This window comes from Pan paniscus, chromosome 10 (genome assembly GCF_029289425.2).
Source record: "Pan paniscus chromosome 10, NHGRI_mPanPan1-v2.0_pri, whole genome shotgun sequence".
In the NCBI taxonomy this organism is placed as follows: Eukaryota; Metazoa; Chordata; class Mammalia; order Primates; family Hominidae; genus Pan; species Pan paniscus.
Window position 1 is genome coordinate 15,983,235 of NC_073259.2, and position 16,913 is coordinate 16,000,147.

The following is a 16,913-nucleotide window of genomic DNA, read 5'->3' on the forward strand; positions in this document are numbered from 1 at the left end:
CTGCAAATGCCAGCCAGCAACTCCCAGGGTTACTGCAACAGTATGCCATAAAAAGTCTATACAAAATCAAAAGGCAGAATATATAGTGAGCATGACAAAGCCCTCAGAATTAGAGCAAAATGAATATTTATTGTAGAGTTTAAGGTTAAAATCACTATGCTGATCACAAATCTCATAAAATATTACACATAAATACACCTCTCAATATGTAAAGAAGGAGATATGCAAACAGGGACAATTTGATTTCCTCTTTTCCTAATTGAATACCCTTTATTTCCTTCTCCTGCCTAATTGCCCTGGCCAGAACTTCCAACACTATGTTGAATAGGAGTGGTGAGAGAGGGCATCCCTGTCTTGTGCCAGTTTTCAAAGGGAATGCTTCCAGTTTTTGCCCATTCAGTATGATATCGGCTGTGGGTTTGTCATAGATAGCTCTTATTATTTTGAGATACGTCCCATCAATACCTAATTTATTGAGATTTTTTAGCATGAAGAGTTGCTGAATTTTGTCAAAGGCCTTTTCAGCATCTACTGAGATAATCATGTGGTTTTTGTCTTTGGTTCTGTTTATATGCTGGATTGCATTTATTGATTTGGGTATATTGAAGCAGCCTTGCATCCCAGGGATGAAGCCCACTTGATCATGGTGGATAAGCTTTTTGATGTGCTGCTGGATTTGGTTTGCCAGTATTTTATTGAGGATTTTTGCATCAATGTTCATCAAGGATATTGGTCTAAAATTCTCTTTTTTGGTTGTGTCTCTGCCCGGCTTTGGTATCAGGGTGAGGCTGGCCTCATAAAATGAGTTAGGGAGGATTCCCTCTTTTTCTATTGATTGGAATAGTTTCAGAAGGAATGGTACCAGTTCCTCCTTGTACCTCTGGTAGAATTCAGCTGTGAATCCATCTGGTCCTGGACTCTTTTTGGTTGGTAAGCTATTGATTATTGCCACAATTTCAGAGCCTGTTATTGATCTATTCAGAGATTCAACTTCTTCCTGGTTTAGTCTTGGGAGGGTGTATGTGTCGAGGAATTTATCCATTTTTTCTAGATTTTCTAGTTTATTTGCGTAGAGGTGTTTGTAGTATTCTCTAATGGTAGTTTGTATTTCTGTGGGATTGGTGGTGATATCCCCTTTATCATTTTTTATTGTGTCTATTTGATTCTTCTCTCTTTTCTTCTTCATTAGTCTTGCTAGCAGTCTATCAATTTTGTTGACCCTTTCAAAAAACCAGCTCCTGGATTCATTAATTTTTTGAAGGGTTTTTTGTGCCTCTATTTCCTTCAGTTCTGCTCTGATTTTAGTTATTTCTTGCCTTCTGCTAGCTTTTGAATGTGTTTGCTCTTGCTTTTCTAGTTCTTTTAATTGTGACGTTAGGTTGTCAATTTTGGATCTTTCCTGCTTTCTCTTGTGGGCATTTAGTGCTATAAATTTCCCTGTACACACTGCTTTGAATGTGTCCCAGAGATTCTGGTATGTTGTGTCTTTGTTCTTGTTGGTTTCAAAGAACATCTTTATTTCTGCCTTCATTTCGTTATGTACCCAGTAGTCATTCAGGAGCAGGTTGTTCAGGTTCCATGTAGTTGAGCGGTTTTGAGTGAGTTTCTTAATCCTGAGTTCTAGTTTGATTGCACTGTGGTCTGAGAGATAGTTTGTTATAATTTCTGTTCTTTTACATTTGCTGAGGAGAGCTTTACTTCCAACTATGTGGTCAATTTTGGAATAGGTGTGGTGTGGTGCTGAAAAAAATGTATATTCTGTTGATTTGGGGTGGAGAGTTCTGTAGATGTCTATTAGGTCCACTTGGTGCAGAGCTGAGTTCAATTCCTGGGTATGCTTGTTGACTTTCTGTCTCGTTGATCTGTCTAATGTTGACAGTGGGGTGTTAAAGTCTCCCATTATTATTGTGTGGGAGTCTAAGTCTCTTTGTAGGTCACTAAGGACTTGCTTTATGCATCTGGGTGCTCCTGTATTGGGTGCATATATATTTAGGATAGTTAGCTCTTCTTGTTGAATTGATCCCTTTACCATTAGGTAATGGCCTTCTTTGTTTCTTCTGATCTTTGTTGGTTTAAAGTCTGTTTTATCAGAGACGAGGATTGCAACCCCTGCCTTTTTTTGTTTTCCATTTGCTTGGTAGATCTTCCTCCATCCTTTTATGTTGAGCCTATGTGTGTCTCTGCACGTGAGATGGGTTTCCTGAATACAGCACACTGATGGGTCTTGACTCTTTATCCAATTTGCCAGTCTGTGTCTTTTAATTGGAGCATTTAGCCCATTTACATTTAAAGTTAATATTACTCAGCCCAAAATCTCCTTAAGCTGATAAGCAACTTCAGCAAAGTCTCAGGATACAAAATCAATGTACAAAAATCACAAGCATTCTTATACACCAATAACACACAAACAGAGAGCCAAATCATGAGTGAACTCCCATTCACAATTGCTTCAAAGAGAATAAAATACCTAGGAATCCAACTTACAAGGGACATGAAGGACCTCTTCAAGGAGAACTACAAACCACTGCTCAATGAAATAAAAGAGGACACAAAGAAATGGAAGAACATTCCATGCTCATGGGTAGGAAGAATCATATCGTAAAAATGGCCATACTGCCCAAGGTAATTTATAGATTCAATGCCATCCCCATCAAGCTACCAATGACTTTCTTCACAGAATTGGAAAAAACTACTTTAAAGTTCATATGGAACCAAAAAAGAGCCCACATCGCCAAGTCAATCCTAAGCCAAAAGAACAAAGCTGGAGGCATCACGCTACCTGACTTCAAACTATACTACAAGGCTACAGTAACCAAAACAGCATGGTACTGGTACCAAAACAGCGATACATATCAATGTAACAGAACAGAGCCCTCAGAAATAACGCTGCTTATCTACAACTATCTGATCTTTGACAAACCTGAGAAAATCAAGCAATGGGGAAAGGATTCCCTATTTAATAAATGGTGCTGGGAAAACTGGCTAGCCATATGTAGAAAGCTGAAACTGGATCCCTTCCTTACAGCTTATACAAAAATCAAATCAAGATGGATTAAAGACTTAAACGTTAGACCTAAAACCATAAAAACCCTAGAAGAAAACCTAGGCAATACCATTCAGGACATAGGCATGGGCAAGGACTTCATGTCTAAAACACCAAAAGCAATGGCAACAAAAGCCAAAATTGACAAATGGGATCTAATTAAACTCAAGAGCTTCTGCACAGCAAAAGAAACTACCATCAGAGTGAACAGGCAACCTACAAAATGGGACAAAATTTTTGCAACCTACTCATCTGAGAAAGGGCTAATATCCAGAATCTACAATGAACTCAAACAAATTTACAGGAAAAAAACAACCCCATCAAAAAGTGGGCAAAGGACATGAACAGACACTTCTCAAAAGAAGACATTTATGCAGCCAAAAAACACATGAAAAAATGCTCACCATCACTGGCCATCAGAGAAATGCAAATCAAAACCACAGTGAGATACCATTTCACACCAGTTAGAATGGCAATCATTAAAAAGTCAGGAAACAACAGGTGCTGGAGAGGATGTGGAGAAATAGGAACACTTTTACACTGTTGGTGGGACTGTAAACTAGTTCAACCATTGTGGAAGTCAGTGTGGCAATGCCTCAGGGATCTAGATCTAGAAATACCATTTGACCCAGCCATCCCATTACTGGGTATATACCCAAAGGACTATAAATCATGCTGCTATAAAGACACATGCACACGTATGTTTATTGTGGCACTACTCACAATAGCAAAGACTTGGAACCAACCCAAATGTCCAACAATGATAGACTGGATTAAGAAAATGTGGCACATGTACACCATGGAATACTATGCAGACATAAAAAATGAAGAGTTCATGTCCTTTGTAGGGACATGGATGAAATTGGAAATCATCATTCTCAGTAAACTATCACAAGGACAAAAAACCAAACACCGCATGTTCTCACTCATAGGTGGGAATTGAACAATGAGAACACATGGACACAGGAAGGGGAACATCACACTCTGGGGACTGTTGTGGGGTGGGGGAAGGGGGAGGGATAGCATTAGGAGATATACCTAATGCTAAATGACGAGTTAATGTGTGCAGCACACCAGCATGGCACATGTATACATATGTAACTAACCTGCACATTGTGCACATGTACCCTAAAACTTAAAGTATAATAATAATAAAATAAAATTTAAAAAAAGGAGATATGCAATATCAAATATATATGAACATAATTATGATTTCATTTTTTTCTTACTTGACAATATATTTTCAGAAAACAAGAAAATAAACAAAAAACAGTTTACCTTTACTTTTGTGAGCTGAACGTCTTCCGTTCTTTCATTTTGAAAAGGGGAATTTTGTCTCTGTGTATGTCACTCTCTCCTCACTCATTTCTGAGAGCTGCAGTCAAAGAACACAGCAAGAATCCTTTCGAACAGCATAATTCTTCAGTTGAAATGGGAACATTCATCATGAAGGAATGGAGAGACCTCAATAAGTAATAAGCATGATAGTCAAGAAAAAGTGAATTAAAGTAACCATTTGTCAGGGAATATCAGAAAATATGATTTTGTAGACTTCTCTTTGTGATGTTTTAGAACAGAGATCCTACATAGCTAAATAATAGTTTGTGACAGTGTACAGACATGTTATATTAGACTTTTAGGCTGTCTTTTAGGTAATTTAATTGCTTGCCAAAAGTTAGAAATTAATGTTTTACACACAAATATCCAGATGTATATCTTCTCTTGAAAACTGCATGTGAACATTTAGTGCCTGTATTAGTCCCAAGTGATAACCATATTATGATACTGAATTGAGTCACCTTTAGCAAGGATACACGTTCTAATTCAACACAGTCTGCAATCTGCCAGATTATCTTATACCACACCCCATCACTTCCTGATCTTATCCATTTAACTGGATCTCATGAATCTTAGAGAATGGGAAAAATGAACAAATCCTGGGATTTAAGGAAAGGAAGTTTAAAGAAATAACATTAACAAAGCTGGGAATCACTTGTATTTCTAACTACTCTGCAGAGTGATGATTTTTTTTTCAATTTATAGATGAGGAAAACTGAGCCTCAAAGCGTATAATATTTGATAGTCCCCAAGGTCACATAGCTAGTGATAGTCTTTAGTTCAAATCCATATATGTGTATATATGTGCATATCTATATCCAAATATATCCTTCTTCACCTCCACTTAATACCTACATTTATATAAATAACACTTCTGCAAAACCATAAAATAATCTCTCTCCCTCAGAAACCATAAATAAATAAGAAAAAGAATCTGAATCAATGAAAATATTTCCTTTTCTAAGTTAACTAAGAGTGTAAGGAAAGAGATGAATATGTTCTCAATAGCAAGCCAAGAATGAGTATTTAAAGACTGTGATGACAAAGTCCACGCTGAAACCTGAAGTGTATAGTAAAAGCTAGCTATTTTAGGAAAGTGTGAGCAACCTAAAAGTCATAATCTTTTGATATTCAACCTCCCACAAAACAAAGTGAGCTCAAGATTTTCTGAAAGAACCTTAAACTTGAATCTAGGAAGCAGTTCTAATCCTCGGTATGCCACAAATTAATTGTATGGCCTTAAGAAAATAACTTCTCCAGTTTCCTCATGTAAGTAATGAGACATTAAACTAAACCATCTCAAGAATAACTTTTGAGTCTACAATTTTATGTTAATATTATACTAAAACAAAACCCAGAGGAGTAGAGTTGACTTTCAGTCTGTAAAACATATCATACTGCCAAAGGTGTTTGTATTTTTATTTTCAGATCCAACTTTCTCATCCTTTTAAGTATGCTGTATAATTAGTATATGTTCCATAACACATAGCCTGGTGTAGTGGTGTGAGCTTGTAGCACTGGCTGCTCAGGAGGCTGAGGCAGGAGAGGCACTCGAGCCTAGGCGTTTTAGGCTGCAGTGAGCCATGATTGTGCCAGTGCACTCCAGCCTTAGTGACAGAGTGAGATCCTGTCTCTAAAAAATATTTAAATAAATAAAAAATAAACATAATACATACTATGTCTGTAACTATATTCTGTGATTAGTTAAATAATGTATGCAGTTTTAAAAAGAGTATAAATTTGTCATCAAATCAGGACTTAGAACAAAGCATCATTCAATTAATGGAGCTGGGAGAATTAATTATCTAGAAAAAATTAGTCTTTCCTTATACCTAAATAGATTTGAGTTATTGTAGTTTCCATATTTACTGATTCTTCAACATCCATTGCATTCTCTTCCAGATTCATCTAATTCACCTTGATTTGATTAAGGAATTAGAATGGGGCCCAGTTCTTACCAATGAGACACAGAGGAAGTCTGCAGCAAACTTCTAGGAAATCATTTCTTTCTTTAAAGAAAAAAGACAAAAGAAAACATGATCCCCTTTCTGCTCTGGAGATTCTTTGCAGGCTGTGATGCCCGGAATTGTGACAACCATATCACAATTATGGGAAGAACTTAGGTTCCTGAAAATCTTACTGCAACATGTTTACAGCCAGCCCTACCCCTGGACTTCATGTTTATTATTTATATCAGTCCAAGTTCTTGAAATGATGCTGTTTTCATCTGAAATACACAAACAAATAAAATTATATTTATATACACATAAACATGTATATACATACATGTATATATATTTTTATAGAGTATTAGAATGCTACTCTTTCTCAAAATATGTTAAATATAAACTAAACTTGACTGTTAATTATGATGTGTCCTCATTTAATTATATGAAAAATTCTGATGTTTAAAAAATTAAAAATGAAGTTATATTGATATTATAATTATATTTCATATTTTTAAAATCCTACCTAGTTTTCAATCTATCTCAGGCACATTACCAGAAAATATTTTACCTTTACCACACCAATAAAGATAAAGACAAAGGCCTTCTTTAGAAATTGTCTATCATTCTCCAGTCAGCAATTTCTAGATATTTGAATAAATTACACTGTCACACCCAATGACTGCTGTTGATATTGATGAGGGAGAGAAAAGAATTAAGATGCTTAAACCTAAAATCTAAAGTGGAATAATATTATGATTCTCTTTCAAAATCTGCCTGAGATTTTTAACCTTTTCCCTGAGAACAGAAGGAGGAGGAGAAGAAAAATGGCTCTTTTGTTACTAAGAGTGCCATCATAGGCGGCAGTGAAATTTGAAAATATGGTCATGGTTTTCTCTCCAGATGAGTGGGATCATCTGAGCCCTTAACAGAGAAACTCCAAAAGGATTTGATGCTGGATAAATGTGATATTTGTGTCTTTGGGAAACTGGACTTATAAGCCACAAGTGATGTCCCCTTTAAAGCAAGGGAATGAGCCCTGGATGATGGTGAGAGATGATAGGTGCTCCCTGCCCAGGTACATGAAAAGCAAGAATCAGGTGGAAGACCTCAGTTCATGCCCCAACTCACCAGAGTAACCTGCACCCCTATGGTGGCAGGAGAGGAACTTTTCCATGGGTTTCTGTCCATGAGTTTCCAAAGCAATCTAATTTTTACCCCACTTTTATCACTCTCCTTGTACCGTTTTTGTTATACTTCCAGTCTTAAGACAGTAAATGGTGTTCTGGTATAACTTTTGAGTTTAAATTACCACATGAGGAATATTCAGTAGCTAAATTGATCAAATCATTTGTCAAATAATTTGTCAGTGATTAGATTTAGTAGGTTAGCTCAGAAAGGTGTCATGAAAAGTCTTCTCAAGAAAGAGTTTTGGAGACAGATTTCTTGCCTCTTTAGATTTTTAGATTAAAGAATAACAAATTAGAAAAACAAATTTAACATTTAGTTGAAAAGAGATGACATGTCCATCTTTAACAGAAGTTAGAAATTGCCAGAAAGTAATATTATCCAGGGATTTCAGAGAAACTTTTTTCCCCAGTTTACATGCTGATAATAGGGAAGGCAGCTCATAAAACAGGCTCTGGAAAGTCAAGGGACAAAAAGTTGGGATGCATGATGATGAATTTTTGTTTGGAATACTGTTAGATCTGAAGAGTAGCATTAAATATCAATGCATTTAGGCTGTAGGCATTTCATAAAGTGGGCCTGGAATCCAATAGAAATTCAAAGGTTTTATAAGAATTGTTCACAAGAATTCCAAATAACCTTGGGCCTTTTTATTCCTTAAATACTTAATAACTTGGCCCTAACTCCTCTCCCACAGCCAAGCCAGTTCTTCTTTCCCCCTTGTCCTTTCATTCTTCATTTACCTCTGTACATTTTTTTAATCAAGTTGTAGTCACTTTTATGTTTACTGCAAGATTTTTTCCTACACTTTTCACTGCTGCCTTGTGGTTTTAGAACACAAATCTGTTTGCATTCTCTTTTGTTTTGTGAAATGTATTGTGTGTGTGTATATATATACACACAAAAAATAAAAACATGTATATATATATATTTGAATAAAACAACTCATACTGTTAAAATAAAAAATAAAATAAAATGTTAATGGATAGCAAACATTACAGAAGATACAAAGATATCAAACCTTTCCAATAGAAGGAAATTTCAAAGTCAATAATGGATAGTATCATGTTAAATGGCAACCAAAAAAAGATATTTAACAAAAACAATCAGCAATTATTTATAGAATACCATTGAATTTTTCCAATTTTACAATTATGATATGCATATCTGAAATTTTTTAAAAAATTGTAGATCCCTCGTAATTCTATAACACAAGAATAATGACATTTAATATTTCAAAACATTTCTTCCTATGTTTATTATTACACTACTTAGTGGGTATCTTGTTTTACACACATGCATTATATGGCATTTTAATTAGTGTTATAAATATGTACTCAAACTGTTTGATGTTCTTTGAAAATAAAAATGAAAAAAGGAAATATACCACAGGAGAAAATTAGGTGAAATGAATGAACAGGAAACTTACAGAAGAAGAAATAAAGAAGACAAATGACAATCACGCACAAAATTGTACCTTCTCACTAATAGAAAGAACCATAAATTATTCAAATTACAAAATATTTCCTAATTATCACATTTCACAAATTTTATAATAATTAACAACAGTAATAATTGACATGATGTACATATTTCACTTTAATTTTACATCACTGGTGGTAGTGTAATTTGTACCAATGATTCTGGAAAGCAATACGGTAATATGTGTCAACAGACTTAAGGATGTTAATATTCTTTCAACTGTAACTCCTTTGAAAGTTTTTTTGGTTTTTCATATATATATATACACACACACACATATATACACACACACATGTATATATACACACACATATACACACGTATATATACACACACGTATATACACACGTATATATACACACGTATATACACACGTATATATACACACGTCTATATACACACATACACACACGTCTATATACACACATATACACACACGTCTATATACACATATACACACACATGTCTATATACACATATATACACACACATGTCTATATACACATATATACACACACACGTCTATATACACATATACACACAGTCTATATACACATACACACACGTCTATATACACATACACACACGTATATATACACATATACACACACACGTATACACATATACACACACGTATATATACACATACACACGTATATACACATATACACACATATATATACACATATACACACACGTATATATACACATATACACACGTATATATACATATATACACACATGTATACACATATATACATACACATGTATACACATACATACACATATATACATATATACATATACACATAAATATATACACACACATATTCACACATAAACATATATACACATATACACACATATATACACATATACACACATATATACACATATATACATATATACACACACATATATACACACACACACATATATATACACACACACACACACATATATATATATATATATATAAAAGAGAGACAGGATCTTGGTCTATTGCCCAGGCTGTAGTGCAGTGGTGCAATCACAGCTCATTGCAATCTGGACCTCCTAGGCTCAAGCAATTCTCCCAGCCTTCTAAGTAGCTAGGACTACAGGCATGTACCTCCAAGCCCAGCTAATTTTTAAAAATTTTTTGTACAGATGCGGGTCTCACTTTGTTGCCCAGGCTGGTTTTGAATTCCCGGCCTCAAGCAATCCTCCGTCCTTGGCCTTCCAAAGCACCAAGAGATTACAACAAGCATGAACCACTGTGCCTGGCATAAAAGGTGTTTTGTTGTTGTTGTTGTTTGAGACAGAGTCTGACTCTGTCGCCAGGCTGGAGTGTAGTGGCGCAATCTCGGCTCACTGCAACCTCTCCTTCCTGGGTTCGAGCGATTATCCTGCGTCAGCCTCCTGAGTGGCTGGGACTACAGGCGCACCCAACTAATTTTTGTATTTTTAGTAGAGACAGGGTTTCACCATGTTGGCCAGGATGGTCTCGATCTCTTGACCTCATGATCCGCCCTCCTCAACCTTCCAAAGTGTTGGGATTACAGGCATAAGCCACTGTGCCTGACCAAAAGTTTTTTATACTAAAGCAATAAGCAGAGTTGAAACAAAATTCATATGCTAAAGAGATTATGGCTTTATTTTCTAAATATCCTAATTTCAGCAATAAGAAATATTTTCATAAATTAAGTTTTTTCCATAGAATAAAATACCATGCTTCTTATAAGATTCATATTTAAAATCTTATTTATAATGGGAAAGTACTCTTGTTTAAAGTGAAATACCTAGAATATAAAACTATGTGATACCAGTTTGGTAAGGCATGGATACCATCTCTTTTAAATAGAAAATAAATTCACAGGAGAAAATAAAAAGAAGCATAAAAATTAGTTAGCATAAAGTTGGTCATTTAAGAATCATATAATTATTGGAGAATTTTGTATTTCTTCTTATATCTTATTTCTACAGCTTTTGCTTAAATAGATACATAGATAATTTGTTTTATCTTATTTAACATGGGTCTTCTCAAATAGATTCATTCATATAGGGCTTATTTGCCCTTCAGTTCTCCTCCATCACTTAGCATACTACAGGGCTCACTGTCAGTGTTCAGTAAAGCTTGTGGATTGAATGACAGTCCTCTTCTAAATGTTATCCTGTGGATGTATGTCAACTTCTAATCTATGAAAAAAATATATTTAAGTAAATGAATAAAATTTATTTCATAACTGAATCACACACAAAAAATAGATAATTTAAAAATATTTAGGAGCATTCTTGGATGACTACTGAAAAATAAATTACTAAGAAAATCTGAGATACTTAGTTATTTAAGAGGAGAAAATATTTTTCCCCAAAAAATATTTTCAATAACTCTACAGACAGAACCAAAATACCATTGTTTACGGGTAGATTTGGTTGTTGGACCCTTAAAATATCATAATATTTCCACCATTAATTACTTTGTAATTTGAGGGAACCTGATTTGATCATCAAACAATTAATAAATATATAAATGTACTACAATTTATTTTTCAATAAATATTCTCTCTTTCACTATGCCAAGCTATAAGGTAAGTCCTATTTTAAGGTCATATATTTTGCCAGCTAGCTAGTTTTTGTTTAGTTTTTTTCTATTTAATATCTGTGTACATATATAACAGGAAAACATTCATAAATATAAAACTGCATTTTTTTGATTAAAAATATTATTTTAAAAAACATTCAAATTTTTCCTATTACACCTAAATTCAGGATAGGGAATTTGAGATTTGAATAATTCATCGCCAACCAGGTAAGTAGCATCCTTCATGGTAAGAAAAAAGAAGTCCAGAGTCATAATGTCTAAAAGAAAATAAATATTCCCCAAACATTTGAGAATTTTTAAAAATCATATTCTACATGGTAAATATATTTGACACATTCTTATTCTGATCCATTTCTGCCTTTACCTTTAGTGTAACATTAACATTAGATATTAACATAGATCCTAAAGTTAATTATTTCCTGCAACAATTCAAATGTCTCCCAACTTTCTACATAGCTTTTCTATACAAAATTCTACTTTATTCCTCTTTCCTCAACAGCATGATACATAGAGACATGGATCGCACACCCACACTGGCTGATAATACCTGTGTCTATGCCTTGAGATTTCACCAGCTGGAAGACAAACTTGGTCAGGAATACAGTAAGGATGTGCTGACCTGCTGGTTTTCTCTCTCCTTTGAGACCAGGAGGTACTTACTGATATGTATTACTGACCCTCAAAGACACTGTGTCAGAGGAAAGCCGAGGAGGATCATATGACATTCAATATTTCCCCACAGAAAGTTTCCAGTGGTGTCAGTATCACCTTTCCTACTCACACTCCGTGACAGACAAGTCATAAATAAAATAATAAATTTTATGAACATTTAATGGATTAACTCAAACCTGAGCTTCAGCAGTTGCCATAAAGTTTCTTCTCTCTCTCTCTCTCTCTCGATTCATTAGATGTTCATAAAATTTATGGCAACTGCTAAACTGGTTACAGCAACTGCCATAAACTTTATGGCAACTGGTTAACCATTTTCTAATCCATATATATATATTTACAAATATGCTTTCCTGTTTTATATCTATATGGCCATCTCAGCAACTCATGAGATTAGAAAATGGTTAACAAAAAGATTTTAAATCTATAAAAATAGAAAAATAAATATCCATATTCTGCCTTGTGTAATTTATACACTTTTTATAAAATGGAGGAAAATCCACAATTGTTATACATATAATAAAAATAGATAGCTGTTAAAATGTGCATAAATGTTGGTCTGTATTTTTAATGAACATCCTAAATACATTGCGATGTCTTGATGAATTATAATAAATGTAACTATATACAGTATGGGTTGACTGATCTGAAATAGTATTTTTCCACTTCTTGTCTTCTCTTTAAATTATCTGAAGAAAGAGACTGTTTCTTTAAATAATAAAAATTAAGACAGAAGCAGAAATAGAAAGCCTTAAACTGTTGAATAGATTTGAATGAAGCCCTTTTAAAGCATCAAAGTCAAAATAATCTCTTCCAGTAGTTGTAGCCACAGCTGTCAAAGCATTTTTAAAAATTATTTAATTCAATGAGCAGCCCTATGTCCTATTTAACTCTAGAAGTAGGTAGTAGTAACAAAAGCAGGCTTTGGTGTTGTTTTTTTCATATCAACCTCATTAATGTGCACACCTAAAGGGTCAACCACATTAATCTGCACACCCAATGCTCTAGTGCTTAAAAATCCTTCTTAGAAATGTGCAGTAATAACAACTGAAATTCATCTCTATTCCAGCTACACCATTTGAATTCTTTACAAAGGCACTTCTTCATGGTTTGAGAATGCATCTCTCATTACCCTAAAGCAAAACTATCTTATCCCCTTCTAAATAGTGGTAACAAAACTAGATTCTCTAGTTGCTTCTCTTGTAGGTTTGCCTTCGGCTTATTCTGTTTCTTTACTAGGAATCAACTGATTGCTTTCAGGGAGTAGGTTTCTAACTTAATAAAGTTATGACAGACAATGCATCCTGGAAATTCTCCAGACAATTGAACTTTCTTTTAAAGGTAAACAGTTTTTAAGCACGCCCATGAACTATGATCTTCCAGGTTTGCAGGCATTAGTTACTCTGCTTGGCTGCTGTACATCTCTATGTATGTTTTTACCTCAAATTCCCCAGTTCCAAATGTGTCATTTAACCAGAATGCATTTAATAGCATTTGTGTATGTTATGAACCATAACAAGTGTCAAATGGATTCTAAAAATTAGTCCATAATATATTTATAGGAATGTGTTGCTTCCACTCTTTTTAAGAGTTGTATAGGCTTACATTTATCATCATTTAATATTAATAGAGCAACTGATATACATCTGTCCCTAAAAGTATGGGGCAAACCACCAAAGATAGGTAATTATTAACAATTTTAGTTTTTGGCATTTTAAAACTAAACTTCAAGTTTTATTAAATAAAATAAATATAATAGGTTCTTGAAAATCTAGCAAACTATATAGGCTTAGATATTTTATCAACAATATCTATAAAATATTATTGTCAGAGTATAGGTATATCATATCTATTTTCTTTTAAGGAATTTAACTTTGTAACTATTTTGAATAAAGGATGAGGTTATTATTAATTGGTTGATTATAAAGACCATTTTCCCAAAGCTTTTCTCTTTCCTTAAAACACCCACACACTTTTGTACCCAAAAATATCAATGTACTTTTAATGTTTCTTCAATTGTTTCCTATATTTCTTTTCTACCTCAACTTGTGTTTATCTTTTAATGTCCACTGAAATTATATTTATGTTCACCAAGTCTAGCCAGTATTAAATTTTTTTAAAACTGAAATGACATTTAATAAAAGAATAAAGTTAATAGAAATCAAGATACAACCCCAAGATGAAATAAGTGAATAAGCACATAAAATAAGAGAGAGAGATAGAGGCTCATGATAACATGAATAGAACACAGCAGAATGATATCAGGATATAGCTGAATTAATGTGAACTTTATAATATAGCAGGCAGCATGCATAAAATTTTGAAATGATTTTTCAAAAACAAAAACAAAAATCCAAGAGGTAATAGGTTTTTATTTTTCATTTTTAATATTGTGCATTTCCTATATACTGTTATTTTCACCTATTTTTAAAATTTTTAAATTGGTAAAAGTTAGGTGACTGTAGCTTAGCTTCTAAGGCAAAGGGAGAATCTTTAGTTCAGTAAACCTGTCACCAAAAACAAAACATTATACAATAAAAATAGGGATTGTTTTTCTCATATTTTGCATTTTTATATATCTTTAATTGTATTTCCTGTTTTAAACTGACAGTTATGAAATAATGGTCAGTTATGGTTTATATGAAATAATGGACGAGTTTGAATATATGAAATAATGGTTGAGTTATGTTTTATACAGAAAATACCAAAATGACTCTCTTATGTTTTCTAGTGACCAATTTTTAATGTCATTTTGATGGAAGCAATAATGCAAAAAAAACTTTAAAAAATTTTTGGTTTTCCAGAAGTATAGATACTGAGTCTATCATTACTTGAGTTGTTGAATAAAAAATAAGATGGTCATAATTTGGAGATGAAGGAGATGTAATGACCAAATACAATGTGGGGGCCTGGATATGATTCTAGAACAGAAGACAGACATTCATGGGAAAAATGGGTGAAAGCTGAATGACGTTTTCAGCACAGTTAACAGTAACATACCAGTATAGGATGCCTAGTTTTGACAAATGTAAGATGTATCATCTTATGGTAATGTAAGACAATAACATTAGGGGAAAGTGAAACTCACTCAGGGATCTATGGGAACCTTCTACACTATCTCTGCAAGTTTTTTAGAAACCTAAAGTTATCCCTGCAGGATTTAAAAAATACCATGAAAAGGGTAAATCTAAGAGTTATTGGCCTTACAGAGGAAGTAGAGAAACAGAAAGGAGTAGAATGTTTATTCAAAGGGATAATAACAGAACTTCCCAAACCTAGAGAAAGATATCAATATCCAAGTCCACAAAAGTTATAGAAGACCAAGCAGATTTAACCCAAGGAAGACTACGTCAAGCCATCTAATAATCAAACTCTCAAATTTCAAGGACAAAGAAAGGATCTTAAAAGCAGCAAGAGAAAAGAAACAACATACAATGGAGCTCCAATACATCTTCCAGCAGACTTTTCAGTGGAAACATTGCAGACCAGGAGACAGCAGCATGGCATATTTGAAGTGTTGAAGGGAAAAAAAAATAGGCTTAAATAGTATAGCTGGTGAAAATATTCTTCAAACATGAAGGAGGAATAAAGACTTTCCAAGACAAAGAAAAGCTGAGTGATTTCATCAATACCAGAAATGTCCTATAAGAAATGCTAAAGGGAGTACTTCAATCAGAAAGAACAGGATGTTAATAAGCAATAAAGCATCTTCTGAAGGTACAAAACTCACTGGTAATAGTAAGTACACAGAACAACACACATATTATAACACTGTTACTGTGTTTTGTAAATTACTCATCTTAAGTAGAAAGAATAAAAGATGAACCAATCAAAATAATAATTACAACAGCTTTTCAAGATGTAGTACAATAACACATAAAGAGAAACAACAAAGGTTAAAAAGCATGGAAATGAAGTTAAAACAGAGTTTTTATGAGTTTCCTTTTTGCTTGTTAATTCATTTGTATTTGCAAGCAGTATTAAGTTGTAATCAGGTTAAAATAATGTGTTATAAGATAGTATTTGCAATTTTCATGGTAACCTCAACTCAAAAACATACAACAGATACACACACACACACACAAAGCAGGCCAGGTGTTGTGGCTCACACCTGTAATCCTAGCACTTTGGGAGGTCAAGGTGGGCAGATCACCTGAGGTCAGGTGTTTGAGACCAGCCTGGCCAACATGGCAAACCCCATCTCTACTGAAAATACAAAAATTAGCCAAGCATGGTGGTGCATACCTGAAATTCCAGCTACTTGGGAGGCTGAGACAGGAGAATTGCTTGAACCTGGTAGGCAGAGGTTGCAGTGAGCTGAGTTCATGCCACTGCACTCCAGCTTGGGTGACAGAGCAAGACTCCAGCTCAAAAACTAAAATAAAATAAAATAAAAGGGAAATTAAATCATAACATTTGAGAAAATCACCTTCACTAAAAGGAAGACAGGAAGGAAAGAAGGAAGAGAGACTACAAAACAATCAGAAAACAAATAACAAAATGGCAGGGGTAAGTATTTACTTATCAATAATAACATTGAATGTAAATGAACTCTCTAATCAAAAGACACGGAATGGCTAAATGGATTTAAAAAGCAAGACCCAATGATCTGTTGCCTACAAGAAAGACATTTCACCTACAAAGACACACAAAGACTGAAAAT

At 34.0% G+C, this 16,913-nt stretch overlaps 1 protein-coding gene and 1 long non-coding RNA gene across 3 annotated transcripts in view; both read right to left on the bottom strand.

Moving 5' to 3' along the window:
- Window positions 1–6,608, bottom strand: part of LOC134728431 (uncharacterized) — a 67,069-nt gene extending 60,461 nt beyond the window's left edge. The window contains exons 1-2 of the long non-coding RNA XR_010108811.1: window positions 6,340–6,608; window positions 4,322–4,463 (exon numbers count right to left, since the gene is read on the bottom strand). This is a non-coding gene — a long non-coding RNA (uncharacterized LOC134728431). The remainder of the gene's footprint in view (window positions 1–4,321; window positions 4,464–6,339) is intronic.
- The window catches only part of LOC100990924 (NKG2-A/NKG2-B type II integral membrane protein), a 106,748-nt gene that overhangs the window by 71,034 nt on the left and 18,801 nt on the right, over window positions 1–16,913 (bottom strand). The gene's annotated exons all lie outside the window — the stretch shown is intronic.